The sequence below is a fragment of the Drosophila willistoni genome, unplaced genomic scaffold, assembly GCF_018902025.1.
Source record: "Drosophila willistoni isolate 14030-0811.24 unplaced genomic scaffold, UCI_dwil_1.1 Seg188, whole genome shotgun sequence".
Lineage (NCBI taxonomy): Eukaryota > Metazoa > Arthropoda > Insecta > Diptera > Drosophilidae > Drosophila > Drosophila willistoni.
Window position 1 is genome coordinate 84078 of NW_025814150.1, and position 20846 is coordinate 104923.

The 20846-nt window shown below is 37.3% G+C and overlaps 1 long non-coding RNA gene across 1 annotated transcript; it reads left to right on the forward strand.

The window, feature by feature from the left end:
- Window positions 1-947: 947 nt before the first annotated feature.
- On the forward strand, window positions 948-2601 carry LOC124461039. The gene is made up of 3 exons (XR_006954900.1): window positions 948-966; window positions 1082-1302; window positions 2465-2601. It is a non-coding gene; the product is annotated as an uncharacterized LOC124461039 (long non-coding RNA).
- Window positions 2602-20846: the final 18245 nt, after the last annotated feature.

A 20846-nucleotide genomic window follows, 5' to 3' on the forward strand; every position in this document is an offset into this window, starting at 1 on the left:
AATGGTAAATACAAAAACGATGAGAACAGTGCAAGAGTGAAAAACAAAATGATGAAAACTAATAATAAAGACGATGTTGTGTGTTACAACTGTGGCGATAAAGGACATTACTCAAAAGATTGTGATGATAAAGGGAAAGGTAGAAAGTGCTACAAATGTAATGAATTTGGTCATATAGCTAAAAATTGTAATAAAACAGAAATGAACGGTAAATTTGAACCAAACACAAGAAGTTTTAAGTCGAAAGAAGAAATAACCTGTAAAGTTATTAAAATTGACAATATTGAGTGTAAAGCATTGTTCGACAGCGGAAGTAAATTTTGTATAATTCGCGAAGATTTGTATAAACGTTTGAAACAACCCGAGTTGAGTAGCTTTGACGGGTTTCTAATTGGATTCGGTGGCGGAGAATCAAATAAAATAAAACCAATTAGACACTTTGTGAATTCCATTTTGATTGACGACCAATCGTTCGTGTTAGATTTTCATGTAGTTCCGATTAGATTGTTAGATGTCGAAATGATCATAGGCGAGGAATTATGTTTGCAAGCTGACATTATATTTAGTCGAAATGGTGTAAGAGTAGAAAAGTTCGAAAAAGAAAGTGATGAAATAAAAATTCTAAAAATTGATGTCGCGAATAATAAAGGTGAACTTAATATAGACGAATGTGCAAGCACAAGTGCTAAAAAAGAGGTATTCGATTTGATATCTAATTATCAACCGGTAGCAATAAAGACAACCAATGTAGAAATGCGAATAATTTTAAACGATGACAGTCCGATATTTGCGCGACCCCGTAGACTTGCATTTAAAGAGGCAGAGTTCGTGAACGAGAAAGTCGAAGAATGGTTGGCTGAAGACATAATTGAAGAGTCAACGTCCGAATACACACGTCCGGTGGTACTTGTGAAGAAGCATGACGATTCCTACCGGCTATGTGTCGTTTTTCGTAAAATAAACAAGGTATGTGTGCGTGACCATTATCCACTGCCGCTCATCGAGGATCAGTTGGATCGTTTGCAAGACGCTACGATTTTTAGTACCATTGATTTGAAGAACGGATTCTTTCATGTGGCAGTTGCAGAATCTAGTCGAAAGTATACGTCGTTTGTGACCCACTGTGGTCAGTACCAATTCAAGAGGGTTCCGTTTGGATTTACTAATTCACCTGGAGTATTCCAAAGACATGTAAATGGAATATGTCGGCATTTATCCAAGAGAGGCATTGCGCTGCCATACGTTGACGATGTTATCATCTTGGCCAGAGATGAAGAGGAAGCTGTTAAGAATCTAAAAGAGGTAATCGTAACCTGCGAAGAGTATGGATTAGAGTTAAACCTGAAGAAGTGTCATTTTTTAAAGAAAAGAATACAATTTTTGGGGCATATTGTCGAGAATAAGAAGATATATCCATTTCCAGATAAAATTGAGGCTGTTGCAAAGTTTAAAATGCCTCAAACCGTAAAGCAAGTTCAAAGTTTCTTAGGTTTGACGGGTTATTTTAGAACGTTTATTCCAAACTATGCGCGTATAGCGAAGCCTCTGACCGAATTGACCAAGAATGCACCAAAATTTGTCTGTGGCCCTGAAGAAGAAAATGCAGTTCAAATCTTGAAGAAGTTACTAACTGAAAATCCAGTCTCAAGTATCTACAACCAGTCGTACCAATCTGAAGTCCATACTGATGCATTCATTGAAGGCTTTGGAGCAGTTTTACTACAAAGATGTCCAGACGACGGTGAACTCCATCCCGTATACTACATGAGTCGAAAAACCACAGACGCACAGCGAAAGTATAGCAGCTACAAATTAGAGATTCTCGCAGTCATAACAGCATTAGAAAAGTTTAGAGTTTATCTTTTGGGCATGCATTTTAAGCTAATCACGGATTGCGACGCATTTACAAAGACGCTGGAGAAGAAGAGCCTTTGTACCAGGGTAGCTCGTTGGGTACTTTTTCTTCAAGAATACGATTTTGACGTTTTACACCGTTCAGGTACCCGTATGAGACATGTCGACGCCCTCAGCAGATATCCAATTATGCAAATTAACGACTATGGAATCAGCGTTGGCATAAAGAAGGCACAGTCACAACATCAGAAAATAAGAGCCATCATAGAAGTTCTGAAAGACAATTCGAAAACTTATGATGATTATTTTCTGAAAGCCGATATCCTGTACAAATTAGTCAATGACGTTGATTTAATTGTTGTCCCAAACGCGATGCAGAAGCAGATTATTGGTCAGGCACATAACAGAGGACATTTCGGGGCAAAGAAGACGAAAGACTTGATTTGCAGAGAATACTTTATACCGCATCTCGAGGAAAAAATCCACAAATATATCGAATGCTGTATTCCTTGTATTATCAGTAGCCGTGAAGTTGGCAAGCAAGAAGGCTTGTTGCATCCGCTTTAGAAAGATGATATTCCACTTTTAACTTACCATATTGATTTTCTAGGTCCTCTCGAGTCTACTCACAAAGACTATAAGCATATTCTGGCAGTCATAGATGCATTTACGAAGTTCTGCTGGTTATACCCAACCAAATCGACGACTAGCAATGAAGTTATTACGAAGCTGACGATTCAAAGCATGATTTTTTGCAACCCTACGTTTATTATCTCGGATCGGGGTTCCTTTACATCCCAAGATTTTCTGAAGTACTGCGACAACGAGGGTATCAAACACGTTAAGACGACTACAGCACTTCCGAGAGTAAACGGCCAAGTCGAACGTTTAAATGCGATCATCATTCCTGTTCTGTCGAAGTTGAGCGTTGATGATCCGACGAAGTGGTATCGACATGTTAGCAAAGTTCAGCAGGCTATCAATTCGACGTACACCAGAAGTATTGGCACTTCTCCATTTGAGTTACTAACTGGTGTAAAGATGAGGACCAACGATGACCACAAACTGAGACATCTTATCGACCAAGAGACGAGGGCAATATTTACAGACGAAACAAGCGAGCTCCGTGCCAAGGCGAAAGCACACATCTCCAAGATCCAAGACGAAAACAAGAAGTACTACAACCTACGTCGTAAGCAAGCTCGATCTTATAGTTTTGGCGACCTGGTTGCAATTAAGAGGACGCAATTTGGCAGTGGTCTCAAACTAAAACCAAAATATTTTGGACCCTACCAAGTTAAGAAGGTGAAGCACAACAACGCATACGATGTCGAAAAGGTAGGCAAGTGCGAAGGGCCTAAAGTGACGTCCACATGTGCAGAGCACATGAAGCCCTGGAGCCCAAACCGAGACGATGAAGAATATGACCCAGCATTTGGGTCGAATGCGTAATCAGAATGGCCGAATGTGGGATGTGCATTTGCGAAGTGTATCAATCCCACTGTACACGAGAGACAAGACGACGATCAAGAGAGAACGTGAGCGTGTAAGAAAATACGATCAAAGAGGGATGACGAACGATAGAGAGATGACGACGAGGAGAGTTGGTTTTTGCGCGTCAAACAAGACGGACGTGTTTTGAGGTCTTGCGTCATAGTCGGATGCAAGGACAAGTCGAGTACCATAGACGGGTGCTAAAAGTCGTGTGTCAAAGTCGGACACTTAAAGTCGAGCGCCAAAGTCGGGCGCGAAAAGTCGAAGCGTCATAGACGGACGCCAAAGTCGAGCCGAGCCAAACGTCGATTGTCATTTCGCATAGTGTAATCTCTATAAAGTCGTATTTTCATGTAAACCCCCTAGACTATAATTATACCGTTAAATAAAACCCCACATTATATAACAAATTTTGAACAAGTATCTTAAGCTAACGTTAGTGAGTTAAGTTAATTGATATCAATCTACAATGTTATACAAATGTTTTGCTCTTTGGTTATGGCCCTTTCTTGCTCAGTTAATACTTGCTCTTGTATCTCGACTCTGTTGCCGTCCCTCTCGTAAGCCAAAATCGCTGCGTACGCCTCTGTACTCGATCGTCGCATCACACACACTTTTGGGGTTGATGCCGCCGTCGGTGTGAGCGTTGCTCTCTGGTAACTCTTTGTCGTCGTTTGAATAAATGCTGCTCTCTGTGTACTCTTTGTGTCTTACTGCCTCGTCACTGCTCTGCTCTCGATCGTCGCGTCACACACACTCTTGGGGTTGATGCCGCCGTCGGTGTGAGCGTCGCTCTCTTGTCTCGGTTTTGCACTCTCTGTGCCTCGTCGTTCGCACAGTCTGTACCTCGTTGTTCACACTCTCTGTGCCTCGTTGCCTCCTCTCTTAGGTTTTTCTCTTGTTGCCTCTTCGTTTTCCTGCTCTTCTCATCACGTCACGCCCACTTCTGGGGATGATGCCGCCGTCGGTGTGAATGTTGCTCTCTCGTCTCGTTCGCACACTCTTTATGCCTCGTTGTTTGCACACTCAGTGCCTCGTTGCCTACTCTCTTAGGTCTCGTCTTGTTGGTGCCTCGTTCAGCTTCGCACGATCATGTCGTTGTCTCTCTGGTTCGTTGCCGTGTTGCCTTCTCTGTCGCTCTTGTGGATTTCCCTTCTTTTTTTTTTTACGGCATGGCGCCAAAAATTTTCAGTGGACGCTCGATCTTTTTTTTTTTCGTTTGCCAAGAATCTCTGCTGCTGTCTCACTCTCTCTTGTGTGTGACTTATTCCAAGAATTGACTGAATTTCACAATTTTTACCATGGATTTAACGTTTTTTGTACAACAATTTGATGACTGCTGTACAATAACGGATCTCAGACTGCAATAATTTGATGATTGATGGATAGTCCTACCGTCAAACGATTCCTGGACGAGCCCCCAAGTTGTGGTATTCAGCTTCTTCCCTGACGAGCCTCGCAAGCTGTGGAGATTCAACCTTCACCAAGTCGAAGAGATTTAATTTGCACACACCGGGTTTTATTTTCATCAGCTTTATTGTACTTTATTAGTTTATTAGCTTAGTAGTAAAATGATTAATTACTTCACAATGTTTCTCTTTATTTTTTGATTTCACTGCTCACACTTCGAGACGCAACTTTACCGGCTCACTCTATTCGACTGACTCTCTTCGGACTGACTGACCACTCCTCACCATCGTATATCGTTTTTAATCGATATTACACCGATACCCGCTCTCACTCGAAATCACCTCTACCATACCGCGATCCTACATATATATATGTCGGAGATTGTAAAAACCCAGAGACAAAAAACCCGCCCAAATTCTGGCGAGTGTCTTGCCGTGTGTGCAAGACGGCTAATGACGTCACTTTTAACAAAATGGCGTGGCATGGATCATGAGAAAATTGCTGCATCGGTTGTTCTTGGTCATTTAGCAAACAATGACCGCAGACTACAACGAATTGCGTACACACTGACTATTCGCAGCAGACGAAACTTACGGTCCGAGTTACAACTCTTTTCGTTTGACAATAAGCGGTCCAGCTCTTCAGACGATTATTCAATTGCAAAGCGTGCTAAAACATTGCCAATCAAATGTTACTCATGTGGGAAGCTTGGACACAGGAAGTCGGAATGCAGAGGGCAGAAACCTTCTACATCTGGAGAAGATCAGCGAGCTTCGTCAGTGCGTGCTAAAGTCGTGACATGCTATCGATGTCACGAGCCGGGACACATCTCTACTCAATGCCCCAAGAGTTCGGATGGTGACGCAGGATCACGTGTGCATAAGAGCGTTAACCTATGTGTCGTTGATGAACCAAAAGCAATTATGTTGCGCCCAGGTGAGAATTTTCCGATTACATATGATTCAGGTGCAGAATGCTCGTTTGTCAAAGAGAGCATAGCACACAAACTGTCTGGGAAAAGAACAAATATCGTAATATCATTAAGTGGAATTGGTAATGTTAGTGTAGTTTCGTCAATTCAAATCACAAGTAATGTAATGATAAATGGAAATTGTATCGAAGTAGTATTTCATGTAGTCCAACATAATAATAAGAAAAATAATATTGTAATTGGCCGCGAAATTTTAGCACAAAGATACTCTGCTATAGTATCAACAGAAGGTGGAAAATAATTAAAGACAAAACGGTTAAGGAATGTTCTGTAAAAAGTTACGAAAATGATTTTAATAATTTAGCAACTGAAGCACAGGGAGAAGATAAAAATCAATTGTTAAGATGTAACATGTAAGCATGTAAAATCATTCATTCGCGGAACTCCTTTAACTCGCGTAACTACTGGTGTAACGTCAATTCGATTAGTAGAACCCACCAAGACTGTGCAAAGACGCCCTTACAGATTCAGTCCCAGTGAAAGAGAATTACTCCGGTCAAAAGTTCAAGAGCTAATAGATTATAATGTAATAAGGCCGAGCAGTTCACCTTATGCTAGTCCAGCACTTTTAGTAAAAAATACCATTGCAGATAAGTTTCCTCTACCATTAATTTCAGATCAGATAGCTAAATTGCGTGGAGATACTCCCATTACACGAGAACTCCATTGAGTACACTGCATTCGTCACTCCCGAAGGACAATTTGAGTTGTTTTTTCAAAGAGCAGTGATGAAAGCAGTGGGCGATTTGGCGTTTTCGTACGTTATCATCCATATAGATGGATGATATAATGATCGTGGCGTCAACTAAGGAAGAAGCTATTGAAAGATTAGAGATCGTCTTGAATATTTTTACTAAGGCAGGCTTTTCGTTTAATGTAGAAAAATGCTCATTTTTGAGGGATTCTGTTCAGTATCTAGGATACGAAGTACAGGCGGGTGAGATTCGTCCAAATTTCCGTAAAATTGAAGCATTAAGCGCATTGCCACCACCCAGGTCAATTGACCTGGATTTTAATTACAACATTGAGGCAATATATATATATCTTTACTCTCTTACATCTATTAAAATTAATTTTGATTGGACGAATGAACATGAGAAGGTTCGCAAAAAAATTATTGATATCCTTACAAGCAAACCAGTCTTGGTAATATTCGATCCTAAATACCCCATAGAACTGCATACAGATGCAAGTGCCATTGGCTATGGAGCCATACTTTTGCTTCGAATTGAAAATAAACCGTATGTGGTTGAATATTTCAGTAAAACTACTAGTGTGTGTGAATCCAAATACACGTCTTATGAGTTAGAAACACTCGCGGTAGTTAATGCAGTAAACCCCTTTAGACATTATCTACATGGTAATAGGTCTGTCATTCGTTAAAGGCTTCTGAAAAAATTGAACTATCACCTAGAGTGTATCGCTGGTGGGCATCCCTTCAAGCATTCGATTTTGATATTCAATATCGCGAAGGCAAACGTATGGACCATGTAGATTTACTGTCAAGGAATCCTTTGCTTGATAAGATAAAAGAGAATCAAAATAAAGTTGTAGAAAAACATGTACAGTTGATGGAAATTTCTGAAAATTGGATTCAAGCCGAAAAACAACGTGATCAGGATATTTTGCAAACAATTAACAAGTTGAGTGAGGGTGAGCTTTCTAAAGATTTAGCTGCAACTTATGAAATGAGAGCTAATGTGCTTTACAGAAAAATTCAAAGATTTTGTAGGACTCGTTGTTTGCCAGTCATTCCTAGAACCTTTAGATGGTCTGTAATAAACCAAGTACATGAATCGATCTTACACTTAGGTTGGGAAAAGACCCTAGATAAAGTGTAAGAGCATTACTGGTTTACGGGAATTGCGAAGTACGTTCGAAAGTTTGTAAAGAATTGCATCACTTGTAGGGTGACAAAATCAGCGTCCTGAAAAGTCCAAGTGGAACTGCATTCGATTCCGAAGATTAGCATTCCTTGGCATACGTTGCATATAGACATCACTGGAAAACTAAGTGGGAAGAACGATTGTAAAGAGTATGTCATTGTTCAAATCGATGGTTTTACAAAATATGTTTATTTGTACCACACTTATAAGCTTGACGCGGTTAGTTGTATTGACGCATTAAAGTCATCGATTGCGCTATTTGGACCTGCTCAATTAGTGGCTGATCAAGGCAGAAGTTTTACGGGATCGAAGTTTTTTGAATTCTGTGCTTCTCAGAAAATTCAGCTTCACCTGATAGCTACAGGTGCTAGCCGGGCAAATGGACAGGTCGAAAGAGTGATGAGCACTTTAAAAAATCTATTAACTATCGTTGAATCCAGTGAGCGTTCATGGCAAGATGCTATAGGGAACGTTCAATTAGCATTAAACTGTACAGTTAATCGAGTTACAAAATCGAGTCCGTTAGAATTTTTAATCGGTAAAAGTGCTCGACCATTAGGATTAGTTCCCATTGATGATGATGAGACAGCGATAGATTTAAGTGACCAAAGATCTCAGGCTACAAGAAATATGGAAAATGCAGCAAGCTATGACAAACTTAGATTTGATAAAGACAAGGCAAAAGTAGTCAGATTCAGTAAGGGAGATTATGTTCTGATCAAAAATAGTGAGAGACAACAGACTAAGTTGGACACTAAGTTTCGTGGACCTTTTATGGTCATAGAAGTATTAGAAGGCGACAGATATACGTTGAAGTCCATGTCAAGTAAAAGACAGTATAAGTACCCACATGATAGTTTACGGAGAATGCCAGAGGTGCAGGTACCAAGCGAGCTGGATATCGACGGAGATGAGTATGATTCATCTGGTGAAACGGGTGAAACAGACCGTAATGGCACAGTTGGAAGAGACTGTGGTGAAACGGGTGAAACAGACCGTATGGAAACAGTTGGAAAAGACTGTGATAAAGAGACGGTTGAAACAGACCGTATGGACTAGTGAATGAGGCACTAGGGGAAATGGAATGGAATGTAGGTTTTTAGAAAGAGTGTTGTTGTCGATGCTACGTGGTGATACCTTGCCGTGGATTCTTGAAACGTAAATGAGAACATAAAGAAAAGACAATGTTTGTAAAACTAAAAGCGAAAATGTTGTTTGATAAGAATGAAAATGTGGAGGTTATAAAATAAGAAAATATTGAAATCATTGTAATGTTTAATGAATTGTAAAAGAAATATGAACAAACAAATGTTGAAATAGGCAAGTAGAAATATATGAAATAAGAATTATTATTTACGAAATATGTTATAGCAAATAAGAGATTTTGAATTAACATTAAACTGGATTTGTCAAACTGCATAAAACAGAATGTTTTTGGTTCAGTTAGTTAAAACAAAGATGTGAAAATAATGCTTGTAAAAGTGGTTTATATTCCTGCTACACGAGGACGTGTAATTTGTCAGGATGACCGTGTCGGAGATTGAATTAGGCATTTCTAATAATTTGAATTGTGTGCCCACTGTTAAAGCGAATTGATCAGTGTTAAGTAATGAATATCATGACTGATGTAGAACTGTTTAACACTAGATATGTGCGATGACAGCATAGGCTGTCATCGAGTGTAGCTCGGTGTGCGGTTGAGAGAATTCAGTCTCTTTTCTTCTGGAAGTCAACCGTAAAGCACGTCGAGACTCGCTGCACAAAATTAGTGGAAAAATGGAATCCAACAACGGAATCAACGATTCCGGAAACCCTGAATTCCTCTCTTCGCCGATAAGTACATATAAACCTCTACATCAAAATTAAGTCCCACAACAATAAATTCTTTTATTTGGAAATTAGGCGAAATTGTAAAATAAATTCTTTTATTTGGAAATTTGGCTAAATTTTAAAAGATCCTGTAACGTGTATCCTGTAATTGTACCAGTCATATCCAAGATTATGTGCAGCACGCAAGGCGACAGACCGTCAGTGCAGATTATAGGACTGCAGGATGCTCACAGGCATGCTCATCGGACACACAGCTCATGTGAAGGACTGCAGAAAATGAAAGGTTGCGGATGTTCCAAAAACGCTTGCACACCTCCTGTGTAGCCTTGGCAGCGATGAGGCTTGGGTACCTAGGAGTCCATCTGCTGAAAACGCTTCACGATGCAGCCAAGCGAACAATATACCAACTCTTGACATTCGTCTGACACCCATATCCTGTAGTCGGTCTATGTGGGATGTTCCGGATGTTCAAGAAATGCTTAGACAGATCCTGTGCAGCCTTGGTAACAAGGCATAGCTACCCCATCTAAGAAATCGCTTCAGGATGCAGCCAAGCGAACAATTTATCAACTCTTGATGTCCTGTCAGACAGAAGCCCCCGCTCCCGCACCCCACGGACGAAAATCTGTCTGTGGTACTCCTAGTGGATGGCCTGCTTAAACTAACCTTACCAATATCTAGAAAATCTAACCGTTATATTTAACAATTGTAAAGTAATAACTTCTTTACATCAAAATTAAGTGAAAAACAAACGGTTCTTCATCAAAATTACACAAAAGCACAAAAATCGGGAAGTAATTTTTTAATTAAAAATTAAATATAGTGCTCGTTAAAATTTCAGAATTTAAAAATTTAAGTTTATGGTGTTTCGTGGTTGTTTTGTTTTAAAAGTATATATATATCCCGTTTATATTAGTGTTTTCTAAAAACGCGAACTAAATTCAAACTTCGAAACCGCGTCTACGACATTCATACAACATTCAAACATCGTTTCGAAAACAAGTCACAAATTAAAATTTTATGACCACATTAAATTTTTCGCAGATATTTACTTTTAGGTGTACGAAATTTCCCAAATTCGTCTTGTTCTCTTAGGTTCACAATCAAATGTCAAAAACGTGCAGCAGCAGTTTTGAATTACGACGGCTTTGATTTTATATCGATTTGGAGGATTTTGCAATTTAATTGAACCGATTACTCATTGAGGTATTTAAGAATATAGGCATATCATTTCTATGAATATATTTGTGGAATTAAGTCCAGCATCATATATTTAAGAAGCCCTTTTCCGTGGTGAACAAATACTGACTGCATACAATGGACACTTGCAGTCTCTAAGGCAGTATATTGGCTGTTTCCACCAAAATGAATTCAGTGTTGTTCGTTTTCATGAAACTATCGTTTTGTTTTCGCTTGTCTAATTGTTTATTCAAATCGCCACACTGAACATTGTCCATTACAATAAATTCCAAAGTCATCATAGGTAAACTTTTATTATGCGACTGTCAAATTCTCTCTTTAGAATGTAGGCAAATGTCTCACCATTTTGTAATATAAGAATTAGTTAGATGGTTTTTCAATTGTAGGTCAAATATGTGAGTAGAAATTTTAATAAATTTCAGTTTTTACAATTCGGTAATAGATAGAGAAGCATAAAAAGTTAAAGAAGTCGATCTCGCTTTTTTGCTTTAAAGGATGGAATAAATTTTCATTGTTGCTCAGTCGGCAACAGTTCTAAATTAACAGAGCTTTCTTTGAATCTGAAATGGCTCGCAAATGATGCTGTTAACTTAACATTAGATACAACCATTTCCGTTAAGCACCGAAATAATTTATTAAAGTTTTCTTTAATTTCTGATTTAGTTACTAATTTATAACCTGCAATTATAGATTGAACAGTATTTCAGGTGTTGAGGTCAAACTCACAAACATGGGAGTAAAAAATTAGTAAATAACATGAATTCGTAACAATTTTTAAATCAATAGGCAGAAAATAATTAGTTGTTTGTCAAGACATAAAATTTTGTGTTTTATTTTTAACTATATTCTTGCTCAATAAAATTTTTAAACTGCGAAGTGCGAAGATCGAAGCTTAGAAGTTGGTTTCCGGTGTTAATTGTTTAAACAGTTTCAGTTCTGCCTTGTCCCATTTTGTTAAAATTTGCCTTCTTGACATTTCAGATAATCAAATTCTCCAACTCGAAATGTGTGAGGGGCATGCAGCAACGCCTCGTCGCGTTCTTGCATGTGATAATAAACGGCAATTATTTATATATTACCAAGTGCTTAAACAAATGAAGTAAGTAAGTAGTCTCGCCGACTTTGGTATACCATACACCAGTAAAGCAAATATTTCAACTTTAATAAATTAATGCATTTTCACATGCATTTTACAAGCATATCTTAGTATCTCGCTCACTCAATCATACGAGCTCCCTAACGCCCCCACCAGCCAACGGACAACTCCGGCCTTATGGAAAAACGTTTATATGCATAACTCGACTGTTTTTTGTCCGATTTTGATCAAATTTATTTTGCTAGATATTAGTATTAAATTTAAGTGTGCCAAATTTGATTGCATAAGGTAAAAAAATACGGGAGATAATCAAGTTTTTCAAATTACGGGGCGGAAAAGAGCGTGTCAAAATTTTTATGCATACAAAATGTGTGCATTTACTAAGCGAATATACATACCAAATATGGTGTCTCTAGCTGGAATAGTTTTTGAGATAAACGCTTTTTTTAAATTGCGGGGGCGGGAAGGGGCGTGGCAAAAATTTGAAATAAACTTGATCACTCTACATACTACACGAGTCTACATACCAGCTCTAGCTCTTACAGTCTCCGAGATCTAGGTGTTTATACGGACAGACGGACAGACGGACGGACGGACGGACGGACGGACAGACGGACATGGCTAGATCGACTCGGTTGTTGATCCTGATCAAGAATATATATACTTTGTGGGGTCGGAGATGCTTCCTTCTGCCTGTTACATACATTTTGGCGACTTTAATATACCATTTCACCCTATGGGTGTATGGTATAAAAACAAACCGAAAAAAATTAATGTGTGAAATTCAAAGTAAGGCTTACATATGGTGGGCGTGTTAACCCATTGCACTTCAGTTTACTTTACTTCACTTCAGTTCATTCCATTTGAGGCTTTAGGCTCTTGCATAAATTTTGCCTGATAAAATTTTCAAAAGGCTGCGGCTGCTGCAATTTCGTTTGAAATATTGCGGCTATATGATATTTCAATTTTCAATTAGTAAGACTAAAAAGAAGTAAAAAAAAAAAAACAAAATGTGTACGTTTGTACAAGCAGCGAAATTCTGTCGACATGTGGCCCACGAACAAGATTTGACTTTTGCGTGGTCTTTGAAATGCATTTCTGAGTTGTATCAGTTTCTTTTTATGGCCAAACATTAAAATGTAATTTGCAATCTGACGTCAATGTTGACAAGGCGTTGATTTGCAACTTACATTTTGAAAAAAAATTTGTCCGCGTAAAATATCTGAAAGCTCGTGCTATACCGACTCTTCGCTTATTTGAAGAAACCAACGTAAAGTTGAATATCTCGGAAAGAGATAATAATTATGATGTGTATGATTTTTGCACAGAGAAGATTCTGAAATTTTGAATTTTCCAAATGCTGCAACCCAGGTTGGTAATGGAAATAAGAATAATTGCAGCTCTATTTAGACACAAATTGAATTGTGCAAATTGCCTTAAAAATGAGCAAAATGAAGCGTACTACAGAAAAAAGTACTTTGAAATGTCAGAGAATTTAAGAAAAGAAAAACAAAAAGTCAAACTTTTCAATAAAAAAAATCGACATTTAAGAATTCTTTTGCAAACGGAAAAGGCACGAAAAATTAAATATCTGAAAGAAAAAAACTCAAACAAAAATATTTTTGAAAATATAAAGAAAAAAGCCTATCAAAGAATTCAAACATGATTTGCACTATGTTACTGAAAAACAAGCAATTGTGGATAGAAGATGAAAAAATAATTGCTCAAAGCAATTTTTGGTCAGGATCAACAACCGAGTCGATCTAGCCATGTCCGTCCGTCCGTCCGTCTGTATGAACACGCAGATCTCGGAGACTATAAGAGCTAGAGCCACCAAATTTGGTATGTAGACTCGTGTGAAATGTAAATATATAGAGTTAATTGGAATTTTAACCACGCCCCCTTACGCCCCCAGAATTTACACAAAACTGTTTTTCTGAAAAAGTATAACAGATAGAGACATCAAATTTGGTTTGTATACTCGTTTAGTTAGCGCGCAGAAAAAAATTGTTCCAACTTTTTGCCACGCCCCCTTCCGCACCCGAACTTTGCATAAAACTGATTTTCTTAAAAACTATCAAAGCTACCGACATTAAATTTGGTATGTAAGCTACCTTAATAGACGCGCTGATATTGACTATTTAAAAATTTTTCCACGCCCATTTCCGCCCCCGCCAATTAAACAAAACTGATTTTCTCGAAAACTAACAGAGTTAAAGTCACCAAATTTAGTATGTGTACTGGCTTAGTATGCGCGCAGAATATATATATTTTAAAATGTTGCCACGCCCACTTACTCCTCCATAATTTATAAAAACCGATTGCCTATTGCAATTTTTTGACCATCGCAATAAAATTTGACGGACTAATTAATCTTATCTATTTCTACCAAACTACCAATTTTATTGAAATCGGACTAGAATCATGCAAAATATGCGTATGAACGTATTTTGAACGTATTTGTATAAGGGCAGAATTGGCCGTTGGCTAGTGGCGGCGCTAGAGTGCTCGTGTGTTTGTAGAGTGAGCGAGATAGCATATGGTTATGAGGCATGTTAAAACAATTTAATAGACATACATTTTGTTTTCGAAATTTTAAATATTTTTTTCACCTTGTGTATGGTATACCCAAGTCGACGAGTCGACTTACTTACTTCATTTTTATTCTTCGAAGGCCTACATGAATGAGATTGGATAAGTGGTAGGATTTGTGGATGAAAAAACTGACGCTTTATGTAAGCAAAAATGTGTTTTCATGGTGAGGAGGCTATATGCCAACTGCTCATAAGTTAACACAATTAATAGATTCAAATATAAGAGCCGCAAGAACCCTAGGCCTTTTTATAAGAGTAGTAGTAAGCGATCAAGGCCCAACAATCGGGGGCTTTCAATAAACTTGGAAAAGTTAACGAAGCACCCTATTTTTCTCTGGATGACCAGAAAATATATGGCATATATGATGTCCCTCACCTCACAGAATCCATTAGAAACATTCTAATGCGAGATTCTATTGAGACTCCTGATTGGTACAGTCTCCTGGCATGTAGTGGTGAGATTGCTTGAAATTGACACGAGCAACACTTCTACAAGAATGTGCCCACAATTAACAAGGAAACACATATTTCAAAATTCTTTCGAAAAGATGAAGGTTAAATATACAACGCATGTATTTAGCCAAACAGTATCTTCCGCCATTAAAACATTGATTCAACATGGCAAATTTATTGACTGCGAAGATGTGGCAATCGCTACATATAAATTTATAGAAAAAGTAAACAGGTTGTTTGATTGCTTGAATAGCAGTAATATTTATGATAGAAATCGAATAATAAATACCTAATAAAAAGTAGGGGTGGCACAAACAATAATCCTATGTTATTCGAATTCAATGCAATAATATTAAAAATGTTGTCAATGAAATTAATAACTTCAAAAACGACAACAGGTAATTGCGAGCCGATGAAGATATGCTAATAAATGTTATTGAAGAAACAAAGCATGAACTGGCAATTTAAAACGTAAATGACCAAGATCAGGTGTATTACGAAGATTTTAACATAATCTTAGATGAAAATATGAAGGATGAAGTATCCGAGGCTGATAAAGAACAGCCAACTGAAATCAGTATACACTGAGAATCATGAAAATTCGTAATTTTATGATAAAGCAACAAATTCAATGATCATGCAAAACTTTAAAAAGAGATCGCAAATTATGATGAATCGGAATTTTTTATCATTAACAAAAATTTTAAAACTATAAACAACAACCTAAAGCTTAAAGCCCCACAAAATCATTTATTTAACCTAATGAAGCAGCATTATAAGTTCTTTAAAAATTTCCCACATGCGCGCAAAATAAAAGAAAAAACCAGAGGGCCGGGGCTAACTTCGACCGTGTTAAAGTTGTATACTCTTGCAACTTTTATCGTAACTCTTTCCTTACCTATAGCCATCAAAATGGGAAAACGTTCAAGCTAAAAAGGTTAATGTTTGCGAAAGAACGGCGTCCAATCTTAGCATAGGAAAAAACGAAGATATTGATCAAAGTCACTGTTTTCCTATGGGAGTATATGATATAGTAACCCGATCTTTATCAAATTCGGCCAGTCATTAGCAGATATATTAAACTAACAAATGTTTAATTTAAAAGCAATCGCGTCAAAAGCAACGAAGTTATTGACAAAAGTCACTGTTTTCGAAAGATCGTTCCTATGGGAGCTATATGATACAGTCACCCGCTCTTGATCAAATTTGGCACAGTCGTTTATATGTGTAATTAACTCACTAATATTAAATTTCATGACAATAGCTCAGAAAATAACAAAGTTATTAAGAAAAGTCACTGTTCGTGACTTTGCCATTTGTATGGGACCTAGTATGATATAGTGAATCCGAGATATACAACGCCTGCAGTATATACAAGCCTACATGCAAAATTTCAGCTCTGTAGCTTTAACGGTCTAGGAGGAGTTTGCGTTGATCCAGACGGGCGGACAGACGGACAGGCGGACGGACGGACGGACATGGCTATTTGAGCTCGTCTCGTCGTGCTGATCAAGAATATATATACTTTATATGGTCGGAAATGCTTCCTTCTATGCGTTCACACTTCTGACCAAAATTAATGTACCCTTTTTGCAAGGGTATAATTATTAATGAATGCCTTTCGAATATTGAGAAGGACCCGAATTACTTAGATTGGTACAGTGAATGCATGAATGCAGCGAGCATCGAAAATTTATTCTAATTTAAAAAAAATAGCAAATGGCTGATGGAAAGTTTATGCGGTGCTTCTGAAAAGCACAAAAGCAATAGGAAAATAGAAATTTTACAGTCTTAAAAATAACCAGAGGGCCGGGGCTAACTTCGACCGCGTCAAAGTTTGTATACCCTTGCTACTTTTATGGTAACTCTTTCCTTACCTAAAGCCATCAAAGTGGAAAAACGTTCAAGCTAAAAGGCCTAATGTTTCCGAAAGAACGGCCTACAATCTTAGCATAGCAAATAACGACGATATTGATCAAAGTCACTGTTTTCCACCGATCGTTATAGCTATATGCACTATAACAGATATATTAAACTAACAAATGTTTAATTTGAAACAATCGCTCAAAATAACGAAGTTATTAAAAAAGTCACTGTTTCGAGATTTCCTATGGGAGCTATATGATATAGTACCCGATCGTTGAATCCGAGATATACACGCTGCAGTATTAACTACATATAAATTTCATGAATAGCTGTAACGGTTATTAGAAAGTCATGTTCGTGACTTTGCCATTTGTATGGGAGCTATATGAATAGTGACCGATCCGGTGAATCCGAGATATACAACGCCTGCAGTATATACAGCCTACATGCAAAATACACTGTAGCTTTTACGGTCTAGGAGAGTTTGCGTTGATCCAGACGACGGACAGACGACGACATGGCTATTTAAACTCGTCTCGTCGTGCTGATCAAGAATATGTATACTTTATATGGTCGGAAATGCTTCCTTCTATGCGTTGCACATCTCTGACCAAAATTAATATCCCCTTTTGCAAGGCTATAAAAAAAGGTCGATAAGCAACAGAGTCGGTATTCTGGGAATGTCCGTCCGTCGGGGTAATGTTTTAAAATATAGATGTGGGACTCGTAGTGCAATCCCACTTTTTCCTCCCGAATTTCTAGGCCGTTTTTACTCACAATCAATCGTACAGTTTTATTCAACATTATTTCTTTATACATTTATCACTTAATTATTACATAACTATACTCTTTTTATTCGAGCAGCCATGAGGAACACAACCGGTCGACACAACTTGACGCCATAGAACTCTTTTCTCAATAATATCGATGGTTTGTCATCGATATCGTTGATAACCTTTAAATTATGCACCTGAACTGGTTCAATACAATCGACCGCTTCTCGTCTCTCGACCCATTCCCACATTCGGACTGACTTATCATTCGCCTCGAATGTTGAATCGTCTGATGAATTCACTTGACCATTCCACGACTACATATACTCTGTGACAGTTGAGGTTTTCCCAGGACCTTCGTGATCTCCTACCTTTTCTACGTCATATCGTCCATGAGACTTAACTTTCACCACCCTATATGGTCCAAAATATTTAGCCTTAAGTTTTAATCCTGAACCATATTGCGTTCGCTTAATTGCTATAAATCATAAATTTTATACTCAACTACCTTTTTGCGTTTTTTGTTATAACTTTTACGATTTTCCTCTTGGATTCTCTCCATATTACGCTGAGCTTCCTGACGAACTTTAGTGCGTTCAACTTCCAGCTCTTCTATGGTTCCTCTTCCAAAAGTTCTTGTAACTCAGGGAAACTATTAGTCCTCATCTCAACCCGGTTAATAATTTTTCTACTGTTGAGTCCACAATACCTTTATCAACGAAAAACGATTCGGCCGTTCGTATACTGGGCATTCGTCACTTAATAATATTTTCATTTCGACTGACTCTTCTTTGACGGTTGTGGTACATAACTGTGAATAAGCTGCTTGACTTCTTTGACGTCCGATTTAGTTATATGGCACAAATCTAATTCACTCTTTTCTTCTTCAGCTAATAAAAACAAACTCTCAAATTCCTGTAACATACCCTTCGGTGTTTTCACTTCATTGTGTACAGTTTCTTTCGCTTCTGTGTTTGGCATCACTTCTTCTTCTTTAGGCTTAAAAGTAGCATTTCCCTTTGTGATAACCATATGGTATCAGCTAATTCTAAAATGTTGTTTCCAATCACTAGTTCATAGTCAATATCCTCTTTTCTATAAACATGGAACGTTAAGGGCCATTGAAGACCATCAATAGTAACCTGCGCTTTAAAACTACCTATAGTAATTAACTCACTTTTACACACTCCCAATAAACGGTTTCGTTCATCGCTTAATTCTACACCATGAAGTTTTCTGATAATATCATCTCTTATTAAACATAGGTCACGTCATGTATCTATGAGTGCCGACAGCTCAACGTTTCCACATGATATTGTTTTGAAAATAGCTTTTCCTTTTACATTGATTTCCTTTGACATTGTACTAGCCCTACTGTATTCCTTTTTAGTATCTAATTTACGTGTCGGGCATACTGATGCTTTATGCCCTATCTGATGGCATTTAAAGCACTTAATCTTCGGACACTCACTCATCAAATGAGATACTTCCCCACACTTAAAGCCTTTTCTCGGTTGTTTAGATATTTCCGCTTTTCTATCATCCTTCTCATTATGATTTCTGTTTCTATTTACCAGTTGAGGGCGACCAAAGTAAACCTTTTGGTAAATTGTAATGTGTTCGTTCAGCTGAATGACTGTGTTTGCCTGATACAAGTTACTTTTGTTAGCTTTTGAATCAGGCATTCCTTCTATGAAATATTCTATAAGACTAGCTTCATCTAAGTTTATGGAACTGCCTATTTCCCTCAGACTATAAGGTATCACGAAATCTTCATTTGGGCGTTTACGTCTATTTCGCAACAATTTATGTACTTCAATTGCTGATACTTCTGAGCCGAACTCGCTTAACAAAATTCTTTTTAATGATATCCAATCACTCACTCATCGCTCACTACGCACAAAAACTTTTGCTGCACTTTTAATAATTGCTTCGCATAGATAAATTTCTGTAAAGAGTTCCATTGAACTGCTTCTGCATTATCTTCAAAATCCCGTAACCAATTTTCTATAGACCAGTTATTGCCAAATTCAAACTGGCCAACTTTGCTTTGAGCTCATTTACATTTAAACTTAATACTTCGTCTCTTTCATTTTATATTCGTCGTAGCTTACTCGTTACAGCTGAAATTTAAATACATTTTACAAAAGTATAATCTTACTCTATTGTTAGTAATTTAATTTTCTCTTCTTTTAGCAATTACAAAATATAATTATTTCTCTTTCAATATTTACTTTTAATTCCAAATTTATTTACTTCACTTTTGAATTCCAAATTTATTACTTTACTTTTGAATCAACATTAATTTACTTTACTTTTGAATCAACATTAAGTTACTTTACTTTTATTCAAGCCAATCTTTAAAGCAGGGACCGAAAATAATTATTATTTTCCAAAAAATTTTCCAAAAAATCATCTATGTAATAATTGTTACAAAAACTCTCAATCGTAATTCTTATTTTTGATTTTTAAAATAAAACTCAAGAATAACTTTTATTTTTGATTTTTATTTTTTCCCTCAACCCATAACTGTTATTTTTGAAAAAAAATAAATAAAATCATTTGTGATTATATAAAAAAAAAATTATAAAAATCATTTAATATTTTTATTTTTTTCTCAAAAATAAAAATCATTGCTGACTAAATTTGAATTATTAATAGTTTTTTTGCAAAAATACACATCCAATCTGAAAAAAATTTAAAATTTCCAATTCTAACTTCAATCGTTTGATAATAATACTCGGCTGGATGAAAAGAAAAGAATAAACTTACAATGAGTTGGCTAGCAAATTGGAGCAATTGAGATCCACAGGCTTGGGATTATAAGCATGTATCTCTGCCATTGCTTTCGTAATTTCCTCGTCGACTTCTTCTGTCTCCGCATTATCAACAACAAACGAGTTCAAATATTCGTTCAGGAGAGAACAAGTGCTTTCACTTGGTAGCTCGACAGGACCACTAGCACAGCTCGATTGAGTCGATATTTGGGAATTTGATGCTTCTGTATCAGGACTATTGGCGTTCAAGTTAGCGTCACCCTGAAACGAAAAGTAAAATGTACTTAAATATTTCGAAAATTTCTGATTATAATTGCAAAATACATTGCTTGTTAATGAATGTAGTTGCTGGTATAATTTTTTCAGATGTGTCCGAGCATACATTATTCGTATTGGGTTCTGCAACAGAACTCTCCGTATTCTCTGTAAAACTGTGCATTTATTCCAAGTACTCCGCGGTTTTGCCTAGTTGCAGAATCAATTTTTAGCGACACCATTCGGCCACACATCAATTTAGTCATTTCTGCCTTCAAAACTTCATATTTTTCGCTCACGAATTCCATAATGTTCTTCCATGATATTGGTGTCATGTTAAGACCAGCGAAAATTGGTTTTGTCAAAG